This window comes from Chiloscyllium plagiosum, unplaced genomic scaffold, assembly GCF_037043375.1.
Source record: "Chiloscyllium plagiosum isolate Xiang-an unplaced genomic scaffold, Cpla_swu_hap1 HiC_scaffold_27, whole genome shotgun sequence".
In the NCBI taxonomy this organism is placed as follows: domain Eukaryota; kingdom Metazoa; phylum Chordata; class Chondrichthyes; order Orectolobiformes; family Hemiscylliidae; genus Chiloscyllium; species Chiloscyllium plagiosum.
In genome coordinates this window covers 58,112,984-58,137,729 of record NW_028270165.1, presented here as the reverse complement: position 1 = coordinate 58,137,729, position 24,746 = coordinate 58,112,984, and the positions used below count along the sequence as shown (strand labels likewise).

Here is a 24,746-nt window from a genome sequence, read left to right as displayed (position 1 = left end):
CTTGTGGAGCCGCTAGTGCCTCTGCAGGTGGCTCACCTGACTGAACCCTCCCCAAACTCTGAGCAGCTGAAAGGCCTCTCCCCCGTGTGGATCTGCCGGTGGGTCAGCAGGGTGGAGGCCTGGGTAAAGGCCTTCCTGCACTGGGGGCAGCTGAACGGCCTCTCTCCCGTGTGGATTCGCCGGTGCGTCAGTAGGTTGGAGGAATTGCGAAAGGCCTTCCCGCACTCTGTGCAGGGGAACGGCCTCTCCCCCAAGTGGATTCGCCGGTGCCTCAGCAGGGTGGAGGCCTGGGTAAAGGCCTTCCTGCACTGGGGGCAGCTGAACGGCCTCACCCCGTGTGGACCCGCTGGTGGGTCAGCAGGGCTGAGGAATCACGAAAAGCCTTCCCGCACACAGGGCAGCTGAAGGGCCTCTCCCCCGTGTGAATCCGCCGGTGGGTCTGAAGGTTGGAGGAATTGCTGAAGGCCTTCCCGCACTCGGGGCAGCTGAAGGGCCTCTCCCCCGTGTGGACCCGCTGGTGGGTCAGTAGGTTGGAGGAATTACTGAAGGCCTTCCTGCACTCGGGGCAGCTGAAGGGCCTCATCCTGTGTGGACCCGCTGGTGGGTCAGCAGTGCGGAGGAATCACGAAAAGCCTTCCCGCACACGGGGCAGCTGAATGGCCTCTCCCCCGTGTGGACCCGCTGGTGGGTCAGTAGGTTGGAGGAATTACTGAAGGCCTTCCTGCACTCGGGGCAGCTGAAGGGCCTCACCCCGTGTGGACCCGCTGGTGGGTCAGCAGGGCTGAGAAATCACGAAAAGCCTTCCCGCACACGGGGCAGCTGAAGGGCCTCTCCCCCGTGTGAATCCGCCGGTGGGTCTGAAGGTTGGAGGAATTGCTGAAGGCCTTCCCGCACTCGGGGCAGCTGAAGGGCCTCTCCCCCGTGTGGATCCGCCGGTGCCTCAGCAGGGTGGAGGAATTACTGAAGGCCTTCCTGCACTCGGGGCAGCTGAAGGGCCTCTCCCCTGTGTGGATCCCGGTGGGTCAGCAGTGCGGAGGAATCACGAAAAACCTTCCCGCAATCGGGGCAGCTGAAGGGCCTCTCTCCCTGTGTGGACTCGCTGGTGGGTCAGCAGGTTGGAGGAATCGCTGAAGCCTTTCCCGCAGACATAGCAGAAGAACGGCTTCTCCCCGGTGTGGCTGCGCCGATGAGTTTCCAGGACAGACGGGACATGGAAACCTTTCTCACAGTCGCCACACTTCCACGGTTTCTCTACGAGGCAGGATTCCTCGGGTTTCTCCATGGCCAACGCTTCAGCCACACACAAACACCGTGAATTTTATTTTTAGATTAGATTAGTTGCAGTGTGGAAACAGGCCCTTCGGCCCAACAAGTCCACACCGACCCACCGAAGCGCAACCCACCCATTCCCCTACATTTATCCCTTTACCTAACACTACGGGCAATTTAGCATGGCTAATTCACCTGACCTGCACATCTTTGGACTGTGGGAGGAAACCGGAGGAAACCCACGCAGACACGGGGAGAATGTGCAAACTCCACACGGTCAGCCGCCAGAGTCGGGAAATGAACCCTGGTCTCTGGCGCTGTGAGGCAGCAGTGCTAACCATTATGCCACCGTGCCGCCTCTCCCCCGTGTGGATCCGCCGGTGGGTCAGCAGGGCTGAGGAATCACGAAAAGCCTTCCCGCACACAGGGCAGCTGAAGGGCCTCTCCCCCGTGTGAATCCGCCCAGTTTCTTTTTCCAGGCCGTATAAATGCTTCAAGCTCCACACTCAGTGAACTGCAACAGTAGGGTCTCTCATCCAGTCCCACTGATGCTGAAAACGTACTCAAACCGGAACCAAAAAGCTTTGCTCCTTCTCACAGAATCATAGTTGGAAAATTGTTGTCGTCCCGATGGAGTCAGTGACTGTCAGACATTGATGTCAAAGTGAGGACTGCAGACATTGGAGAGCCCTTCATCTGTTGATTTTGAAACTTCTGTCTTCAGATCGTCCAATACTCTGTTAAAAAGAGATTACAAAAGTGATCATTGTCAGTGCAGGGTAGAAATTCAGAACAAGGAATTCTACTTTCTGTGGAATATTCTTTTCTTTTGTTATTCCACAAAATTGAAAGCACCATCCCACTCTCTCTCTTCCCGTCTGTTCTCACTCCACTCGAACTAACTCCCCTGAAGATGTTGATTCAGGATCTTACAGGGGCAGAAAAGAAAAAATGTCAAGGCAAATCCACCTGAAAGTGAATATCTTTCACAACACTGGGATACTGCTGAGAGCGAGAAGATCTGCCCCACAGGTCCCTATTAAATTATTCCCCTCTCAGCTCAAATATATGCCCTCTAGTTCTGGACTCCCATACCCAGGGGAAAAGACCTTGGATATTCCCCCAATCCATGCCCCTTATGAACATCCATCAGACAATAGGCAATAGGTGCAGGAGTAGGCCATTCTGCCCTTTGAGCCAGCACCATCATGGCTGATCATCCGCAATCAGTATCCTGTTCCTGCCTTATCCCCATAACCTTGGATTCTACGATCCTTAAGAGCTCTATCCAATTCTTTCTTGAAAGTATCCAGAGACTTGGCCTCCACTGCCTTCTGGGGCAGAGCATTCCATACACTCCGTTCTAAGTGGCCTACCCTTTGTTGTTCAACTGTGTCCTCTGATTCAGGACTCGCCCATCAGCGGAAACATGCTTCCTGCCTTCAGAGTGTCCAATCCTTTAATAATCTTGTACATCTCAATCAGATCCCCTCTCAGCCTTCCAAACTCAAGCGTACGCAAGCCCAGTCGCTCCAATCTTTCAGCGTAAGATAGTCCCGCCATTCTGGGAATTGACCTTGTGAACCTATGCTGCATTCCCTCAATAGCCAGAATGTCTTTCCTCAAATTTGGAGACCAAAACTGCGCACAATATTCCAGGTGCAGTCTCACAAGGGCCCTACACAGCTGCAGAAGGACCTCTTTGCTTCTCTACTCAATTCCTCTTGTTATGAAGGCCAGCATGCTATTCGCTTACTTCACTGCCTGCTGTACCTGCATGCTTACTTTCATTGACTGATGTACAAGAACACCTAGATCTCCTTTACCTAACTTGACTCCATTTAGGTAGTAATCTGCCTTCCTGTTCTTGCCACCAAAGTGGATAACCACACATTTATCCACATTCAACAGCATCTGCCATGCATCTGTCCACCCACCTAGCCTATCCAGGTCACCCTGTATTCTCCTAACATCCTCCTCACATTTCACCCTGCCACCCAGCTTTGTGTCATCAGCAAATTTGCTAATATTACTTTTAATACCTTCATCTATATCATTAATGTACATTGTAAAAAGCTGCAGTCCCAGCACTGATCCCTGCGGCACACCACTGGTCACTGCCTGCTATTATTCTTACTTTCATTATCACTATTCTTTGTTTCCTGTCAGCCAACCAATTTTCAATCCATGTCAGTATTTTGCCCTTAATACCATATGCCCTAATTTTGCTCACTAACCTCCTATGTGGGACTTTGTCAAAGACTTTCTGAAAGTCCAGGTATACTACATGCACTGGATCTCCCTTGTCCGTCTTCAGAGTTACATCCTCAACAAATTCCAGAAGATTAGTCAAGCATGATTTCTCCTTCATAAATCCACACCAACTCTGACCTATCCTGTTACTGCTATCCAGATGTGTTGTAATTTCACCTTTATAATTGACTCCAGCATTTTTCCCACCACTGAGGTCAGACTAACTGGTCTATAATTCTGTTTTCTCTCTCCCTCCCTTCTTAAAAAGTGGGACAACATTAGCCACCCTCCAATCTGCAGGAACTGATCCTGAATTTATAGAATATTGGAAAATGATCACCAATGCATCCACGATTTTTCCCCAATCTACCTGCATGTTGAAATCCCCCATAACAACTGTACTAATATCTTTGCGAAGGCCAATTTCAGCTCCTTATTCAACTTACACACTACATCCAGGCTACTGTTTGGGGGCCTGTAGATAACTCCCGTTGGGGTCTTTCTACCCTTAGAATTTCTCAGTTCTTGCCATACTGACTCTACATCCCCTGATTCTAGGTCCCCCCGTGCAAGGGACTGAATATCATTCCTTACCAACAGGGCTACTCCACCCCCTCTGTCAGTTAGTCTGTCCTTATGATAGCACGTATACCCTCGAATATTCATTTCCCAGGCTCTGTCCACTTGAAGCTACATCTCAGTTATCACCACATCATCGTAACTGCCAATTTCCAAATGAGCCTCAAGCTCATCCACTTTATTTCTAATGCTTCGTGCATTCATATTTAATATTTTTAATTTGTTACTCCCCTCACCCTTCCTATCAATCCCTATTTCACTTGACCTTACGGCATGATCCTTTTCTTTTGAGTTTTCTGCTCCATTGATTCCATTGTCTTTCTTGACTTCTCTTGTTCTAACTTTCTTCTTAAACTTCCAGTTTGTCCCCTCTACCGCCCCCCCCACCCCCACCCTACTATTTAATTTAAACGCAGCTGTGTTGCAGTGGCAAACCTACCTGCCAGAATGCTGGTCCCCTACCTATTAATGCGCAACCCGTCCCTCTTGTATAATTTATCCTTACCGCTAAAGATCAGCCTCTCATGCTCGAGGGAAAATATCTCTGGCCTATTCAGCCTCCCCCTGTAGCTCAAACCCTCCAACCCTGGCAACAGCCTTGTAAATCTTTTCCAACTCCTGTCAAAGTTTCACAACATCTTTCCTCTAGCAGAGAGACCAGGACTGAATGCAGTATTCCGAAAATGGTCTCACCAATGTCCTGTACAGCTGCAACATGACCTCCCAACCCCTATACTCAATGCTCTGACCAATAAAGGAAAGCATCCCAAATGCTTTCTTCACTATGTTCCTGAGACTCCGCTCTCAAGAAACTATGAATCTGCACTCCAAGGTCTCTTCGTTCTACAACTTAACATTTGTATAAGTACATGAATAGGAAAGGTTCGGAGGGATATGGCCCAATCTAGGTGGGACTAGCTTAGTTTCTGAATATAGTCAGCATGGACTAGTTGGACTGAAGGGTCTGTTTCTGTGCTGTCTGACTAACTATTCTGTATTGGTCTTGAAACCATTTTCTTGCCTTTTCCCTCAAACATCCACTTCTTCGTTGTTCCCAAATCAGATGAGTTCAGCCTTGAATATATTCAATGATCCTCTAACTGCAGGGAGACATCCCCACTTCTGAACTCAATTCCTCTTGCTAATATATCACTTGCCTTGCTGACTGCTTGCTGCACCTGTCTGACAACTGGCAGTGACTGGTGTAGGAGGACGCTGAGGCCCCTTTGCACATCCACACATCATTCCTGATGAAGGGCTGGTGCCTGAAACATCAACTCTCCTGCTCCTCGGATGCTGTCTGACCTGCTGTGCTTTTCCAGCACCACACTTTTCGACTCTGATCTCCAGCATCGGAAATTCACCTCCTTTCTGCTTTTTTTTCCACAACAAAGGCTGTAACTTTACATTGTGGCACTCCATTTGCCATGTGTTTGCCAACTGTGGTCTTCTCCACATCGTGGAGACTGAACATAAACTTGGAGAATGGTTCGCCGAGCATCGCAGCTGGGTCCGCAGAAGCCGACTGAACCTCCCAGTCACCACCCATTTTAATTCCCCTTCCCAATATGACCATCTTTGGCCTCTTCCATTGCCACAACAAAGCAAACTGCAAATTGGAGGAACAACACCTCATCTTGTGCCTGGGCAGCCTGCAGCCCTGAGGATCAACATTGAGTTCTCCAATTTCAAATCACCTCCCTTAACCACTCTGGAAAAAGGTGGTGAGAAAAGAGAGTACCGTGCTCAGAGATGTTGGACAGGGGAAGGGCATTGCAGTCTGGGGTGAAGCTCAATCTTCATTCAGAGAGAGAGAGGAGAGCAATAGCAGCTTCAGAAGCTCATGGTCCAACTTCTGCATTTAGACAATGGGGGGGCTCTGATAGGCAGGAGGACAATTCGAACTCTGGACTCCTCCCGTGGGTTAAACTTGTATGTCTGATGATCTTGCTCTATGGGTTATTGACTGTGTACATTATGCAACTCACGGTGGTGCCCGTTCGGTCGCCCTCTTTCTCCTGACAGCTTGGTGGCATCCCCGCCTCCAACAACGAGCTCAAAGGGTTAGCGGCCAGTGTCTTATTTGTCAGGAACATAACCCTGGAAAAGGCTTGCCTTGCACTCCGGGTAGAACTCCCTTGCCGGAGGGTCCCTTTGAGACACTTCAACTGGACTTCATTGAGTTGCAGAAATGTCAGTGCTATAAATATGTTTAGCTTATTGTTGATGTTTTTTCTAAGTGGATTGAAGCCTACCCTTCCCCTAACACTGCTGCTGAGACTGTGAAGATTTTGCTTAAGGAAATTATTCCCTGCTTCGGTATACCTGCGTGCATTAGCTTGGACAATGGATCGCACTTTGTTGGTAATAGTAATGAAGAACTCTTGATGAAGTACAGATTTGAGACGGCCCAAGGAATTCCTTATGAACTCAACTTGCAAGCCTCTCTTGGTTCATCCCGGAGACCGTACCTTTGGTAGTCTGGAATTTTACAAAAACTCTTGCAGACAGTTTTAGTTTAATTTTAATCATCCCTTTCCTTTACTAATAGCATCACTGTTACAACATAACCCTGATACCTATAAGCCAGGCTAACTGGATTCTAATAACCCAGGAGAGTAGGACATTGTTCTTCCTTCAAGAGCCCTGGCAGGCTACTCTGTTGTACTATCACAAACAGACTACCTTTATAGCTGAAAACGTGTTGCTGGAAAAGTGCAGCAGGTCAGGCAGCATCCAAGGAGCAGGAGAATCGACGTTTCGGGCATGAGCTCCTGCTCCTTGGATGCTGCCTGACCTCCTGCGCTTTTCCAGCAACACATTTTCAGCTCTGATTTCCAGTCCTTACTTTCTCCTAGAAGACTACCTTTATACACAAGTTTACAAAGGCTATACTGTCACAAACACAAAAAGTTAACAAAAGCACTGCATGTTCTGAACTAGACAGATAATAGTGAAGGACAAGAATTCAAGGGAGAAGTCAATTTGTAGCGAGTTTCATTTTGAGGTCAGAATCAAACATTGTTATTAATTTCACAAAGGAACAGCCATGAATGTTATCACTCGGTGTCCTGTTTATACAGATTTACTGATGTTCAGGCAAACGTTCTTCATTATCTTACACTCCCTGCCTATTTTCTATTGTGCAGCAAATGTGTTGTATAATTCAAAATTAAACATTTTAGTCAAAATGCTTAAGGACAATGAGCCCTCCTACAGTACTGTATGAGCCCTCCTGCCACCTGTTTGCTGATGTCTTTTAACTCTACTGCAGGATCGTATGAGAATTGCTTCAATGGAACCAGCTATGGGTGTGTATGTTCCACATAACATCTCCTGCCCATTTGAGACTTGTCTCACCCACTCCTGTAAGACAAAGGGGCCATATACCTCCTGCCCGTATAGACAAACAGCTTGCGTTCCACTGGCTGGGATACAGCAGGCCTTATGCGGCATAAGTAACCATACCCATCTCCATGTACGGAATCCTTCCCTTGCGCAACATAACTTCCCAACTCATCTACTCAATTAAAGGATGGAGAAAGTTTTCAAAACCCACAAAAGACACTGGAGAAAGAATGGAGGAACTTTTGTGGGTCAGCTTGGATATCAGGGCGGGGGGATGGGAATGAGGGAAGGAAGCTGAATGTGCTGGAGCCAAGGTGGAGGAAGAACAGAGGATGCATAACCGGCTTGAAGCTGCAATGAGGAATATTGCATGTGCTGTACTTGTACCTGTTGCAGTTACTGGTGGGAATCGGGTGCATTTTAAACATAAAAACAGAAAAAATGTCCACCCCCTTTCCAATCTCTATCCTTCAATCCCTCTTCACTGGGGTAATTAAGAAACCTACCTGAGTTTGCGGAAACTGCTCCCTCCCTGAATTCACTCCAGTTGCAACAAAAGAAGAGACTTCTCCGCCTCTCGTCTCTCCGGCCCTCCCAGGATGAGGAGTTGCCCAGAGGGAGGGAGTGTCACTCAAACTGACAGGGCCACTTCTGTCTTGTGACGCCATTAAAGGGGCGGGGCGAGGTGGACAGCAGGCCACCTCACTGCACCTGTGCGGCCCGGCGGCAGAAGGGGAGGAGAATCCCTTCCCTTCAGGGAATTCCCACAGTGTGGAAGCAGGCTACTCTGACCCACGAGTCCACACTGACCTTCCCAAGGGTAACCCACCCACACCCATTCCCCCATCGCTCTACATTTAACCCTGAGTAAGACACCTGACCTGCACACCCCTGGATATTATGCGGAATTTAGCATAACCAATACACCCTAACCTACACATACCTGGGCACTATGGGTAATTTAGCATGACCAATCCACCCTAACCTGCACATCCCTGGGCACTATGGGTAATTTAGCATAACCAATACACCCTAACCTACACATACCTGGGCACTATGGGTAATTTAGCATGACCAATCCACCCTAACCTGCACATCCCTGGGCTCTATGGGTAATTTAGCATAACCAATACACCCTAACCTACACATACCTGGGCACTATGGGTAATTTAGCATGACCAATCCACCCTAACCTGCACATCCCTGGGCACTATGGGTAATTTAGCATGACCAATCCACCCTAACCTGCACATCCCTGGGCACTATGGGTAATTTAGCATAACCAATACACCCTAACCTACACATACCTGGGCACTATGGGTAATTTAGCATGACCAATCCACCCTAACCTGCACATCCCTGGGCTCTATGGGTAATTTAGCATAACCAATACACCCTAACCTACACATACCTGGGCACTATGGGTAATTTAGCATGACCAATCCACCCTAACCTGCACATCCCTGGGCACTATGGGTAATTTAGCATGACCAATCCACCCTAACCTGCACATCCCTGGGCACTATGGGTAATTTAGCAATCAATCCACCCTAACCTACGCATACCTGGGCACTATGGGTAACTTAGCATGATTAATTCACCCTAACCTGCACATCCCTGGGCATTATGGGTAATTTAGCATGACCAACTATGAGTGATTTGGCATGACCAATCCACCCTAACTTGCACATCCCTGGGCACTATGGGTAATTTAGCAGGGTCAACCCACTCTAATCTGGACAAAGTTAAATATCACACAACACCACGTTTTGTCCAACAGGTTTCTTTGGAACCAGCAGCTTTCGGAGTGCTGCTCCTCCATCAGGTGGTTGTGGAGAATAATATCACAAACACAGAATTTATAGCAAAACATTTCAGTGTCCTGCCACTGAAATGATATATTGAACAAACCTGGATTGTTAAATTTTACATCTTTTCAAATGGGTTGCAGGTATCATTACTGTGTAAATCCCACATCTTCTGTCTGTCACCTTCTCAAGATAACTCAAGGTTTTATAGCAAAATGTGACATCTCAGCTCAGACAATGCATTGAAGGTGTGAGGTCAGAGTCTTCTGTGTCCCAATCTTGAGTCAGTCTGATTCTATTTCCAAAACAAAATTCACAAAATATTACATGTATTGACTGCCTGCAGATTGTGCATTTTTTGAGCAAAATAGAATGTATCTGCAAGTTTAATTCTGCAGATACACATTCACTGCCATGGACTTCTATGTGTGCGTATGCGCATGAGCGAGGCAGATAGAGTGAAAAAGAGAGAGAGAGAGAAAGGGGGAGAGAGAGTGGTGCAGGCAGACAGAGAGTGTGTTTGCTAACAACCTCCTTGCCTGGTCAGCCTTTTTCCCTGTCTACAACTTGCTTTTATAGAATCACCTCGCGTACATTGTTATGAATATTGTCTAATAAGAGTAGATGTATTTAGTCGATGAATCAAAACCATCCTAATGGCTGAAACAGCTGACACTCTAATGTTGGACAAGTGGGAAATATTTGCATCAGTTCACCAAAACTCTTCAGAGTTTACATTCATGGGTACGCCAAGCCTCAGCATTAGGACCGGGACATATTGGCGCTGAGATGGAAAGGCCTGTTCCTAGTCCTGCTGGGTTACCCGGTCAGAAGTCAAGGTCAAGGGGAGGCCGCATGGACACACACAACACAATGCAAACGAGCGCCACCTCCTGGAGGCACACCAGAAGACCCCGTCAGAGACATCTTCAGCCTTCATTCGTGAATGGCTCAGCCTGATCATTCTGCCTTTCACTGCACTCTTCCTTATCTTTCTTTCACGAACTATGTTTGATTGTGCCTGATAACCTCTAGTAAACAGAAATTACAGTTTAATACTTTTCTTTATGCACAGAAGGTCAACCACTCCAGCTGCTGGCTATGTGCCCATATCCCCATCCATCCCGAACTCGTACTCGAGCACTTATGCAATTTGAGCAACTTGAAGCTTTCTTTCCCCCTGCCTTTGGAACTGGTCGATTGGAAATCAAAGTCACCCGCGTACAATCCTGTGCTCGGCTCAGTTCACTGTTGTGGCCCTCCTCTCCAGTGATCTCCCAGTTGCCGAGATTTCCCCTTCCTGATGAAATTCCTGATGATGATTCCCAATCCCTGGAGCCTTCTGCCCCTGTCCTTACTGAAGCCGAGGACTAACAGTTCGCTCTCCCAACACTACCTCCTGACAATCCCCCTGCTCTGGGTATAATCCCCCTTTTGCTGACACCCCCAATCTCCTCTTTTTAATAAAAAAGGAGGGATTGTGGGAGAATTTGATCAAAATTGACACAAAACTGTGTGGAAGCCATTTTATCACAAAACAATGTTTGGAGGAAAATGTAGCCTGTTAACAGAATGCTGTCTGAGCCCTGGCTGAGGAATTCTGTTTTGATAGCCTGACCTTGCAGCTGCAGGCTGTCTCTGCTCCTCAGGCCATTAGACTGTGCTGCTTCATAGAATGATGGATTGGTTCTCTCTGTCCCTTATTAGTAATTCGAGCCTAGCTGAACATGCAGTATAAGAAAACATTCAGTTTTGCAGGCATTAGGAAGTGTAGGTCTGGACAATGTATGTGAACCTTACAACTGCCCCTCAGTTGCATAATTAATGGAGAGAGGGGCTTGTGTTTTACATAAAACTTGTAACATTCTGTATTTTATTGGAATACGTCGGACTTTGTTTTGAACTAAGAGGTATTCCCCATGGCAATGAATAAAGCTAGTCAATTGCTCAAGATCTCCTCTCCTGACTACTTTGCTTTAAACATTTTGTCACACGAGTTACTTTGCCCCAACAATACTAATAATTGCATCTAGGGAGAGAGGATTCCTCACGTAGGGCACTCTCAGGATCCTGGGAGACCCCTATTTCTGGTTTACTTTCTAATGAACAAACATTAAGCATTTATTTATTTCTGATTTTGTTTCATTTTTCTTGTTTGATTCCCTGCGCTGACTACACTCTGTGTCTGGATGGGTGACAGGCTGAGATTGTGGGTTTGCTTTCGATTGACTGAATGTTTTCTTGTTCTGGAAGCTGTAAAAGAGGTGTGAAAGCTTCAGCAGAAGTCCAGAAAGCTGAGAACAGACCGACATCTTATTCCGTGGGAACTGGGAGATCAGAGGATAGAGAAATCAGGACCTGAAACCCAAGCTGACACCAGACTACCTGTGCTCAGTGCTTTGGTGAGCAGTGCCAACCCTCTGCCTTTACCTTGCTTCCCATCTGACTCCCCCCTCAATATTCAGGATCCAATCCTTGCCATCCTGAAGCCATGTCTCTGTACGGAGTCTCAGACCATAATTATTCACTTCCAATGTGTGCAGTTAATTCATTCACTTTTGTTACAATGCAGCACACATTCACACTCACCATGTATCATTTCAATTTTTGTGACATTAGTATTCAGTCTTGATTGCTGATACATTTCCTCTCCTTGTCCCTTTCTATTGTTCTCTGATGATCGTTTTCCATATCACTGCATTGCTCACCGGCCATGATTTGGATTGGCCATGCTAAATTGGCCACAGTGCCCTGGGATATGCAGGTTAGGTGGGTTAGCCATGGGAAATGCAGGGTTATAGTTTCATAGTAATAGAAGCAGGAATAGGCCATTTGGCCCTTCCAGCCTGCTCCGCCATTCATTAAGATCATGGCTGATCTATCCATTGTCTGAGCTCCTCCTCCCTGCATTGTCCCAACTATCCTTAATTCCCTTGCAGCTGTACTGCTACCTGATAAACAAATTCTTTCCTTCCATGGGAATATCCTTCTCTTTGCAAGGACCTATTGCACACTTATCAGCTACTAACCACATCATCCAGACACTACGTCGCTGGGCAAATTGACTTAGTTGCTCAATATCCTGTGGGTAGTACATCAGCCATGAAAGAGATGAAATCAAGAGTCCCTCATGACTTCTTAACCGTCCTTTTTCATGTGTTCATGACGTACACGCCAGGAGCCAATCTTTAATCGATTTTCAATTGATACACTGAGTGAAACACTACAGGTGTTTAACTCGGAACTCTATTTCCAATTCAGTGTCAGTATATCGCTCTTTGTCCATCCTCAAATAAGGACCAAATCAAAGCCCGACGTCTGTTCCACCTGAACGTTGATTTTTTTTTAGTTTGCAGATTCCAACCTTTTATTAAAAGTTATTCATGGTACATGAGCATTGCTGGCTGGCCAGCATTTAGTTCCGCTTGAAAAGGTAATGGTGACCTGCCTTCTTCAACTGCTGTGGTCCACACGCTGTACGGTGACCCATAATGTCCTTACGGAGGGTATTCCAGGATTTAGACCCAGCAATACTGAAGGAACAGCAATATATTTCCAAGTCAAGATGGTGAGTGGCTTGGAGGGGTATTTGCAAGAAGTTGTGTTCCCAAGTATCTTTTTCCTGATCCATCTGGACGGAAGTGTTTGTTGGTTTGGAAGGTATTTTCTAAGGATCTTTGGTGAATTTCCGTGTTGTGTCTTGTAGATCATATGCACTCCTGCTTCTGAACAGTCGGGCAGAGGGAGTGGATGTATGTGGAGATGGTGCCAATCAAGCAGGCGACTTTGTCCTGGATGGTATCAAGCTTTTTGAATGTTGTTGAAGCCGCACCCATCCAAACTGGTGGGAGAGTAGTCCATTACACAGTTGACTTGTGCCTTGTCGAAGATGGGCAGGATTTGGGGAGGTTCTTGCCACAATATTCCTGACCTGTTGCCTGCTCTTGTTGCCATTGTGTCTGTTGTTAGTCTAGTTGAGTTTCTGGTCAATGGTAAACCCCAAGGATGTTGATAGCGGGGTGTTTAGTGACAGTAACACTGTTGAATATCACGGGGCAGTGGTCAGATTGTCTCTTTTGGGGATGAGTCATTGTTTGGCATTGGCGTGGCATAAATGTTACTTGCCACTCATCAGCCCATTGGATATTGTTAAGATCTTGTTGCATTTCAAACTGAACTGCTTCAGTTTGTGAGGAATTGTGAACATTGTGCAATTATTGGTGAATATCACCACCTCTGACCTTATGATGGAAGAAGGTCATTGATGAAGATGGTTGAGCCTAAGACACTACCCTATGAATTCCTGCAGAGACGGTTCTGAAACTGAGATGACTGACCTCCAACAACCACAGCCATCTCTCTATGTGCCAGGTATACCTTAACAATTAAGATACACAACAATTATTTTAAAACAAATTGAAGGAATACATACGAGACACCCCTCTTCTGGGAGACGCCAGTGCAAGTTTTTCTGTTCCAGAAACAATCTGATAAATGTTGACTGTCATCAACTTTTTTGATCTTGGCCAGCCACAGCTCCCCTGTCCATTCCCCCCATCACCCACAGATCCCACTGTCTGTTCTCCCCCGCCATCCACAGCGCCCCTTGTCCATTCTCTTTCCATTCCCAGCTTGTTGTCCATTCTCCCTCTATACTTCAAACAGCCTGTCCATTCTATCTCACGCAACCCTCTGCAACCCTGTCATTTCATTCCTCACCCTCTGCCTTCTGACCAGTCCTTCTACACACCCTCTGCCCCATCTATTCTCTCACCACACCCTCTGTCCCATTTCTATTCTTCCAGGCCTCCACCATCTCCTCTCTATCCATTCTCTCTCTCTCCCTCCCCCCACCATCTGCCACCCCCGCCCATTCTCTCTCTCCTGTTGTGGGGAAAAACACCAGGCTCGGATTCAGAATTGATTTTCAATGACAGAGTTTATTGCACAAGGAAATACCGGGGCTCCGGGGAGAGAAAGACACCAACAGCACAGTGTCAGCTGCTAGACTTCTCTCGACCTGGAGAACACGTCAAGAAACTTTTATACATCTTGTGATACAATCGGTCAGGGATGGGATTATTGTCTTTGTAACATGATTTGTTTATGGTAATCATTATAGAATCGTTGATAGTTTTGGTACAGTTTTTGTCAGTTCAGGCACAGCCTTTGTTAATTTCCGCACAGTCGTTGTCAGTTTCAGTGCAGACATTGTCCATTTCAATGTCTGCATGGAAATCCATTGTTGTAGTAATGGGCGCTAATTGCTCTTCCTGAGAAGGAGGATTCTTGCAGCTCTGGCTATTAGCATTTGGTATTGAGTCTGTATCAAGCTGTATCTATAATGGGTGTTGGGTGGAGCCAGACACTTCGGCGGGCAGTGTTCATTACTCGTGTGTATTCTCTCCCCCACCCGCCTTAAACTAATCAATTGGGTTGTGAGTCCAATGTGCTGGCATTCTGGTGACCCCAGGCAGTGTCTGTATCAGCTCTGCTGTTTCTCTCCATATTGTGATCCAGCGGCCATCTTGTGTGTCAGTGTGCCTAGTATCACCCTGCTCAGTGGTCATCTTGTGTATCTGTGTGCCTAGTATCACCGTGCCCTGTGCCATCTCCCACTTCTCCGTCACGCTCACTCTCTCTCCCCCGCCCAATCTCTCTGTCAACCCCACTTATTCTCTCTCGGTTTCCACCCCCCCACAGTTTCTCTCTATCCCCTCCATTCTCTCCCTCTCTGTCCCCCATCCATTCTGTCTCTTTTCTCCCCAGCCCCCACCACACCCGTCCTTTCTCATGCCTCGAACCAGGTTTGACTGCTGTATCAAGCCCTTCAAAGGACACACACCGAGAAAATGGATAGTGATGACTCTACCTGGGAGTCGGGAAGGGTGAGAAATGGAGAAAGTGCGGATTGCAGATGCTGGAGATCAGAGCTGAAAATGTGTTGCTGGAAAAGCGCAGAAGGTCAGGCAGCATTCAAGGAACAGGAGAATCGACGTTTCGGGCATAAGCCCTTCTTCAGGAATTCTCCTGTTCCTTGGATGCTGATCTCAAAATTGAGAATACCTAAAATGATATCTTCAGAAACATCGTTAAATTCAGAAAGCACATTCAAGTTTTTCAAAGAGCTGCTGAAATCTTTCTGAAACTTTCACTGAAATAAGCACAGTCAGGCCACAGCTCAGGAGAGGCTGGGAGGTGTGAATGGGCGAAAGTGAGGACTGCAGGTGCTGGAGATTAGAGTGGTGCTGGAAAAGCACAGCAGGTCAGGCAGCATTTAAGGCTTTTGTCTGAAACGTCGATTTTCCTGCTCCCTTGGATGCTGCCTGACCTGCTGTACATTTCCAGCACCACTCTGATCTTGACTGTAAGGGGTGAATGGCCTAATGAAGTTGTTCCAACTATCTAGAAATAGCGTCACAGAGCACAGAAACATGTCCTTCGGTCTATGCCGACCAGATATCCTGAATTAATCTAGTCACCCATTTGCCAGTATTTGGCCCCTTATCCCTCCGAATCTGTCCTATTCATATCCCCATGCAGATGCATTTTAAATATTATCATACGTACTAGCCTCCACCAATTTCTTTAGCTGACACGCACCACCGTCTGTGCAAAAAGGTTACCCCTCAGAAACCTTTCCCCTCTCACCCTAAACCCATGCCCTCCAGTTCTGGACTCGCCCCCCAAAGTGGTGAAAAGACATACAAAAGTTGAGCATCCAGACAGAATGCAAAAGCAATGAAGTGTCGAACCACAGCGAAAAAACAAATTGTGCCTCTACCCCTTATTTACCCATTGGCATTTGGACTCATAAAATCTGACAGGAACACCAGCATCCCCAGTGAGCATACTGCACATGTTATCCGGTGTCAGCAACGCAGTGCGCATGCCCACCGGTATCAGCAAAACTCTGGGCATGCTCATCGCGTTCCGCAAAAAAAGGCTCGCGACCTTCCTTTGATGGCCCAGTAGGCAACCCTGGAGGACCGGAAGGAGACTGGTTCTCCTGCCAATCAGAGCCAGCCCATTGTCTGAATGCGGAAGTTGGACCATGAGTTTCTGAAGCTGCTACTCCTGCTCCTGTCTTTCTGAATCAACATTGAGCTTCACCCAGGCTGCAAATTCCTTCCTCTGTCTAAGATCTGTGAGTACGGCACTCTCTTTTCTCGCCCCCTTTTCCGTTTCGTTTTCATTCTGGGATTCAATTGTTGATTTGCAGCAACTGAAAGGAAAGAGAGTGAACCCAGGGAAGGGACAGACTCTGGAAACGTGGTCGAGGTCTGTGTCTCAATTGGCAAAATGGACAGGCAGGAGGCTGGAAGGACACAGCAAACCAGGAAGCATCAGGAAGTGGAGAAGTTGATGTTTCGGGTGTAACTCTTCTTCAGGACTGGGGATGGGTGCTGGGGCAGTGGGCTAAAGTGGGGATAAGTGAAAACAGGGAGAGGGTACGGCCTGATGAGTCAATGGGTGGAAGAAATCAGGTTAGTGAAAGGAAAAAGTGGAAATGAGGGGCACGGGGCTGAGAAGGGAGTCGGGGGATGGAAAGGGAGGTTATTTGAAATTGGAGAACTTGATGTTGAGTCCTACAGGCTGTAGTCTGCCCGGGTGGAAGATGGGGTGTTGTTTCCCCAATTTACGGTTTGGTTCGTTGTGGCAATAGAGGAAGCCTAAGATGTTCTTGTCAGAAAGGGAGTGGGAAGGGGAATTAAAATGAGTGGTGACTGGGAGGTCTGGTCAGCCTCTGCGGACCCAGCTGTGATGCTAGCCAAACTGTTCCCCAAGTTACTCTCGGTCTTCCCGATGTAGAGAAGACCACAATTTACAAACACGTGATAAATGCAGTATCTCAATGTGAAGTTATAGCCATTGCTGTGAAAAAAAAAGCAGAAAGGAGATGTATTGTTTAAATGGTGATATATTGGGATGTGGAGCAAGTGAGAACTGCAGATGCTGGAGATTAGAGTCAAGGTGTGGGGCTGGAAAAAGGTAGTAGGTCAGGCAGCATCCGAGGATCAGGAAAATGGACATTTCGTTCCGAGCACTTCATCAGGAATGATGTGTGGATGTGCAAAGGGGCCTCAGCATCCTTCTACACCAGTCACTGCCAGTTGTCAGACAGGTGCAGGTGAAGAGCTTTTCCCTGAAATGTCGATTTTTTTCCTGTTCCTCAGATGCTGCCTGACCGGCTGTGCTTTTTCAGCATCACTCTAATCTCGACTCTGATTTCCAGCATCTACAGTCCTCACTTTTGCCTGGACAGGTGCAGCAAGCAATCAGCAAGGCAAGGGGTATATTAACAAGAGGAATTGAGTTCAGAAGTGGGGATGTCTTCCTGTGTTAGGGGGTCATTGAACATTATTCAAGGCTGAGTTCATCTGATTTTTGAACACCAAAGAAATGGATGATTCTAGGGGAAGGCAAGTAAATGATTTAACACCAGTATAGAACAGTTACAGAGTCAGACACCAACAGAACCAGACCCTTTAGTCAAACTAGTCTAAGGCGGACTATATTCACAAACTAAACTAATTCCACCTACCTGTGATTGGCACATATTCCTCCAAACCTTTCCTATTCATACTTATCCAAATGTCTTTTAAATGTTGTTACTCAACCTGCATCCACATTCATTCCACATACAAACCACTCTGTGTAAAAAGAAAAGTGCCCCCCCCCGCCTTTTTAAAATCCTTTCTCCTCGCACCTTCAAGTTTGCTGCCTAATCTTGAAACCCCCACCTTAGGGAAAGGATACCAGCGGTCACTTCATCTCTGCCCCTCGTGATTTTATAAACCTCTGTTAGGTCACCTCTAAACCTCCTGTGATCCAGTGAACAAGTCCCAACCTATTCATCTCGATGGTTGTGAATCTGCCGATAATCTGTTGAATGTTGGTGCAGGCTTGAAAGACCAAACAGCCTACTCCTGCTTCCAATGCACTGTGTGTGTGTCCAGGACAGCAAGAGAACATAAGGCATCGGAGCAGAAATTGGACCATTCAAGGTTTGCTCTGCCATTCAATCATGGCTGATAGGTTCCTCAGCCACATTCTCCCACTTCATCTCCGTAACCTTCCATCACCTTGAGACTCAAGAACGTCTCCATCTCAATCTTGAATATCCTAGGTGACCTGGCCTGCACAGCCTTCTGTGGCAGTGAATTCCATAGATTCACCGCTCTCTGGCTGAAGAAGTTTCTCCTTATCTCCATGCTGAAAGGTCTTCCCTTTACTCTAAGGCTGTGCCCACTGGTTCTAATCCCTCCAACCAATGGAAACAGCTTTCCAAATTCCACTCTGTCCAGGCTGTTCAGTATTCCTTGTTTCAATTAGGTCCCCACCCCCTCTCCACCCTGAGTGTGGGTCTGTTAATCAGCATGAAGCAGACCCTTCAGGATGAGGTCCAGCAGGGATTAGGTTCAGCAAACTGAGAATGGAGAGAGGGTGTGTGGGGTGGAGATTTTCAACTTCAAAGGAATAAGAGAGGAAACAGAGTTCACTATGAATGAGAATTGATCAGGTGAGCTGATGGGCCAAGAAGTGGCAGTTTAGTTTAAGAGGTGTGTAGTTTGCATTTTGGTCAAGCAATCCAGGCAGGACTGACACCGTTAAGGGGAGTGTTGCAGAACAAAGAGACCTTGGAGTGCAGGTTCATAGTTCCTTGAAAGTGGAGTCACCGGTAGACAGGATAGTGAAGGAGGCATTTGGTATGCTTTCCTTTATTGGTCAGAGCAGAGAGTACAGGAATTGGGAGGTCATGTTGCAGCTGTGTAAGTCCACATTTGGAAGACTGCATTCATTTCTGGTCTCCCTGTTATAGAAAAGATGTTGTGAAACTTTGAAAGGGGTTCGGAAAGATTTTTAAGGCTCCTGTCAGAGTTGGAGGGTTCGAGCTACAGGGAGAGACTCAAATGGCTGGGGATATTTTCCCTAGAGCACTGGAGGCTGAAGGGTGACCTTATAGACGTTTGTAAGGGGCATGGATAGGGTGAATACCCAAGTTACTTTTGCCAAAGTAGAAAGGTCCAAAACTAGAAAGTATATGTTTGAGGTGAGGGAGAATTTTAAAAGGCATTTGGATGGGTACATGAAAAGGAAGGGTTTTGAGGGATATGAGCCACATGCAGGCAAATTGGATTAGGTTGATTTAGGATATCTGTTTGGCCGGACACGTTGGACCAAATGGGCTGTTTCCGTGCTGTATGACTCTAATCTTTGGTGAAAGCAGAAGTGTGATTGTGAAGGCTGGAGTTTCAGAGCAGCTTTCAAAGATGTTTTGCCCTTAATGGGAACAGAAGAAGTTACAATGAAATCTTGCATTTGTGAGACAGCAACTGAATGAGTTGCATCCAGGATTTTGGTGGAAAGTGGGAATTCATTGCACTGTGGGGATGAAGCTCTACCTATTGAGTAATTTCTGCTGGTGAATGAAACCAGGCCTCAAGATTAGGAGGAGTAAATTTAGGACAGAGATGAGGAGGAACTGCTTTTCCTGGAGAGTAGTGAATCTTTGGAATTCTCTGCCCAAAGAAGCAGTGGAGGCAGCTTCATTAAGTATATTCAAGACACAGTTGGATTGGTTTTTGCAATGGTAGGGGAATTAAGGGTAGTTGGGATAATGCAGGGAGGAGGAGCTGAGACAATGGATAGATCAGCCATGATCTTAATGAATGGCAGAGCGGCTGGATGGGCCAAATGGCCTATTCCTGCTTCTATTACTCCGAAACTATAACCCTGCATTTCCCATGGCTAACCCACCTAACATGCACATCCCTGGACATTATGGCCAATCCAAATCAAGGCCAGTGACTAATGTAGTGATGTGGAAATAGAACATCAGAGAACAATTGAAAGGGACAAGAAGAGTAAATGTACCAGCAATCAAAACTAGATTCTAAAGATCACAAAAATTGAAACTAAAACTGGTGTGTCTGAATGTGTGTTGCATTGTAACAAAAGTGAATGAATTGACTACACACATTGAAGTGAATAATTGCAATCTGACACTCTTACAGAGACATGGCTTCAGGATGACAAGGATTGGATCCTGAATATTGAGGGTATCCTCAAATGGGAAGTTAGGTAAAGGTGGAGGGTTGGCACTGCCAATCAAAGCACTGATCACAGGGTAGTCTGGTGTCGGCTCAGATTTCGGGTCCTGATTTCTCTGTCCTCTGTTGATCTCCCTGTTCCCTTCTACACCTTCTGGAACAATAAAACATTCAGTCAATCAAGCCCCAACCCACAATCTCCCAGCCTGTCAACCATCCAGGCACAGTGTAGTCACAGCAGGGAATCACACAAGAAAAATGAAACCAAATTTGAAATAAATAGGTGCTTGTGTTTCATGTTTGTTCATTAGCAAGTAAACCAGAAATAGGGTTCTCCCAGGATTCTTATACTGCCCTATTTGAGGAATTCTCTTCCCCCTTATATCTAACTATTAGTACCCAACAATACTTACACCAACAGAAGTAAGGCATCTGTTCTCAAATAGGTAGAGACATACTGGATGGAAATAGACATTTTCTCTCTCTCATGACCGCACCGCACTACACTTTACTTGCAGAGCTGGGCTAAAATGTCACTTTTTGTTATAAAACTTTAAGTTCTCTTGAGAAGGTGCCTTACAGGTAGTTCTGGGATTTACATGTTAATGATGCCTGCAACCCAATCGAAAAGATCAAAGACTGAACAATCCAGGTTTATTCAACATGTCATTTCAATGACAGGGACACTGTCATGTTTTTCCATAAATTCTATGTCTTATGACCTTATTCTCGACAACCACCTAATGAAGGAGCAGTGCTCCAAATGCTAGTGCTTCCAAACAAACCTGTTGGCCTCCAACCTGGTGTTGTGTGATTTTTAACTTTATCCATTTTAGGGGGGATTTGCAATACAAAATTATCCATAGTGTATAGGGATGTGCAGGTTAGGATGGAATGGCAGTTCTAAATTACCCATAGTGCCCAGGGATGTGCAGGTTAGGTGCATTAGTCAGGAGCGTTAGTATTGTTGGAAACAAGTTTAATAAAATTTAGACGAGACCTCCAAAACTGGAAACAAGACAATTTATTCTACGATCTTGCAAGAAAGGGCATCAAATGCAGAAGCAAATGAGCAAATTAGAACTCAGGTTAATGTACAGTTATACCCTTTGAGCTGAGTGAGGGCATCTCTCCAGACTCCTAATTACCCAATCTCTCTTACTGTGCCAGACCACTGCCCAGCTGCGCTCCACCCTTATTACTTCCCCCTTCCCCAGGTTGGCAACCATCCTTTCTGTAAATGCCAACACATACATTTATTTTGTCAAGATCAGGTTTAACATTTTGTATCAATTCTGCTGGTACATTCCATCCTCGGACATTTCATTAACTTGTATCGTTTTGTATAGCTCAAACATTTCGGTTATCTCAGCTTTTTGCTGAAAGCATAACTTTACAAAAAGAACTTTTTGTTATAGTAATTACACACCAAAGTTAGCATTTAATTAACCACAATTATACACTGAAAAGTCCCTAAATACCTGCAGGGTTAATAGTTCTCTTGCTGTACCCCTTTTCTGTATGCTTTTTCTATATCTGCAAAAACATACTTTACCCATTTCTAACAATTCCCCCATTTCTTTTCTTAACCATTTGTTAATGTTATGTTCTGCCCTCTTTTCACCCTATGGTGTCGAGGTTCACAATCTAGTCGTTTCTGACCTTCTATGTTTGTACCATTATTGGTTGTTGTCCTCCCAAAGACATTACCAGCTTAGTCATTATCCATTTTAACACATTAAACCCTATCAGTAAACCTACAATTATTAGTAGCACATAAATGCCTAAATTCACTAACCGTTTTCCCACCCGGTCAATCTCCAGTTACCCCATCCCCATCCCCATCCTTCATCTTTTCGGAGTTTGTGGTGTAAAATTCCAAGCAGTGGAATGTGGTGAAACGGTTAAAAATTATGTCCCAATACATGTGTGAATCTAACCGGAATGGAGGTGTTGCTTAGTCCCGTGTGAATCTTATTACACACCTCCCCGTGTGAATCTTCTTATCTGTATGTAACCAGAATGGAATGTGTTTTTTAGCCTTGCTCTGCTGTTCACATGAATGTTTATATCTGGAAAAGAGTATATCAGCTGGAAAAGTCTCCAGTTCGGTGAGTCTGCTCCGGGGTTACGTTTAACCGCCGAGCGTGGGTTGTTGGCAACCGCTCTACGAGAACTGACGGCTCCCAGTTCCGGTAACATGTAGAGTGAGTATAAGCCAGACCCGTTGTGCGACGCTGCGGGGAATAAAATGCCCATATTCTAGCAGTCTCGCCTCTTGGTCGTTTGTTCTGTGTCAGACTACTCTCCTACGAACCTGACCTTGAGAATTTTTTAAAACAGAGTTCATCTTCAATTTCTCTTATATTGCTTATCTTTTTCTTTACTATTTCCACCTTATCTTCCACTATGGAAGAGGTGTCTGGGATGAAAGTGCAGCATTCTTTACCAATCAGAGCACAGGTTCCCCCTTTTTCGGCCAAAAGATAGTCTAAAGCCATTTGATTCTGTAAAGCTGTCAGTCTTGTGGCAATCATTTCAGTGGTTATGGCCGATATTTGGGATTGAGTTTCTCCCATCGCGCCAGTGGTATCATTAATTAAATTTTCAAGGGCAGCCGCTATTTCTGTATTTCCACCCCTGCCCTTGTAGTGCCGTAGTTTGGGAGTAGTGTCCACAGTAGACGGTCTCCTTCTGAGACCTCTCTGGTCTTGCGTCTTATACCCCCTCCTTTCTCAGGTTGGGCTCATGCTTTTCTATTCGGAGGTGAGGGACTATATAAGCGAGGTAACAGCAGCCACTCCAACCTTTCTGGTTTTGGGGAAGTGTTTCGTCAACTTCATAACATGACACATTTGATCACACGAACATATTTTTCCCCGGGAATAAATGGATAGGCCTTCAGACCGCATACCCAATATGTTCCATTTAATATTTGGGGAGTGGTCGTGGCAGTGGCTTGACTGGTATGGACACAAGATGATTTTCCCAGTTGGAAAGGTGCAGCATCATTCTGATTACAGAAACAGGTGGTGTTTACTGCTCCTTTCGGTGGGGAAATTCTAAGACTATCAATAGCGCCCTGATTTTTCGGGGCTGGCCTTGGGAACCATCCCGCAAAGCTATATTTGCTCCTTTCAAATCTCCACTTTGTATTATTTGAACCCACATCAAATTATTGTACATCGTACACTTCTTTTTTAGTGAGCGGTATTAACGAGGTGGGGATCCCAGATTCGCCATGGTGTGGGACCTCTGCACAGACCCAACAGTCGGCAAGTCCCTCTTGTTTAGCATAATTCTGGCACAGCGTAGTGAAGTGATTTTTCCCACTTCCTTGAATAGTTAGTACTACTAACATTACAATACTATACCAGTATATACTGCTCCCTGGATGCTGCTGACCTGCTGCGCTTTTCCAGCAACACATTTTCAGCTCTGATCTCCAGCATCTGCAGACCTCACTTTCTCCTCAATACTATACCAGTATCTACCCATGTCTGAACTCTGCCTACCGTCCTGTCTTAACATTTTAGGTGTCACACAGCCCTTACAATCAATAACAATATATATATATCAGCAAACGTTAAAAGAGTCTTTTGTCTCCGTTCATTCTTTCTTTCTTAACTTTCAGAGGGTTGTCTGTAGGATGAGCGTGCCACTCCACCTTTGGGGCATTCACAGGACCTTGAACGCGAGTGTGATGACTCCACCCTTTCTCAGCAGTCCGAATAGCTGTTTCACTAGTTAGGATGGTTAGGAATGGTCCCTCCTAGCACGGGTGCAGTTTGGTATCTTTCCAGGTCATGATCAGGACCCAATCACCCGGTTGTATTCGATGTACTGCAAACTCGAGTGGCGGTGTCTGTACCAACAGGCCTTTATTCCTAAGAATAGACAAAGAAGAGCCGAGCGCCACAGTATAGTTCTTTAAAAACTTATCATTGAACTCTGACCAGCCGTTAGGCAGTCTTTCAGCCTCGATAATGCTTCCCTCTATCCTGTCCACTACAGTAGATTCATTGTGCTTTTTATCCTCAATCAGCCGGGAGGACCCGTCGATAAACAACTGAGCTCCCGCATGCAACGGTACGTCTCTTAAGTTCATTCGCACTTTAGTCTGATATTCAGTAATATCAAAGCTGTCATGTTCTGGATTGACAGGGGCCACCCCCCTCTCTCCGCCACAGAAATGCAGCTGGATTCAAGCAACTGTCTGTGACTAACACAAGGTCATCCTGTTCTATTAAGATTGTCTCATATTTCAAGATCCTAGAGTCTGTGAGCCATTGTCCCGCATTCTGATTTAAGAATTCTTTGCCTTTTACTCCAGAAACTTTGAGACCTTTGTTAGTTAATTTAACACCGCTCGGTCTAAAGCGTAGGGATGATCGTGCTGCTCCCGTATCCACTAAAAACACTGTTTCCTCTCCTT

General features: G+C 46.1%; 1 pseudogene; it reads right to left on the bottom strand.

Moving 5' to 3' along the window:
• Positions 1-32: 32 nt before the first annotated feature.
• Positions 33-16,184, bottom strand: LOC148144251 (uncharacterized; annotated as a pseudogene).
• Positions 16,185-24,746: the final 8,562 nt, after the last annotated feature.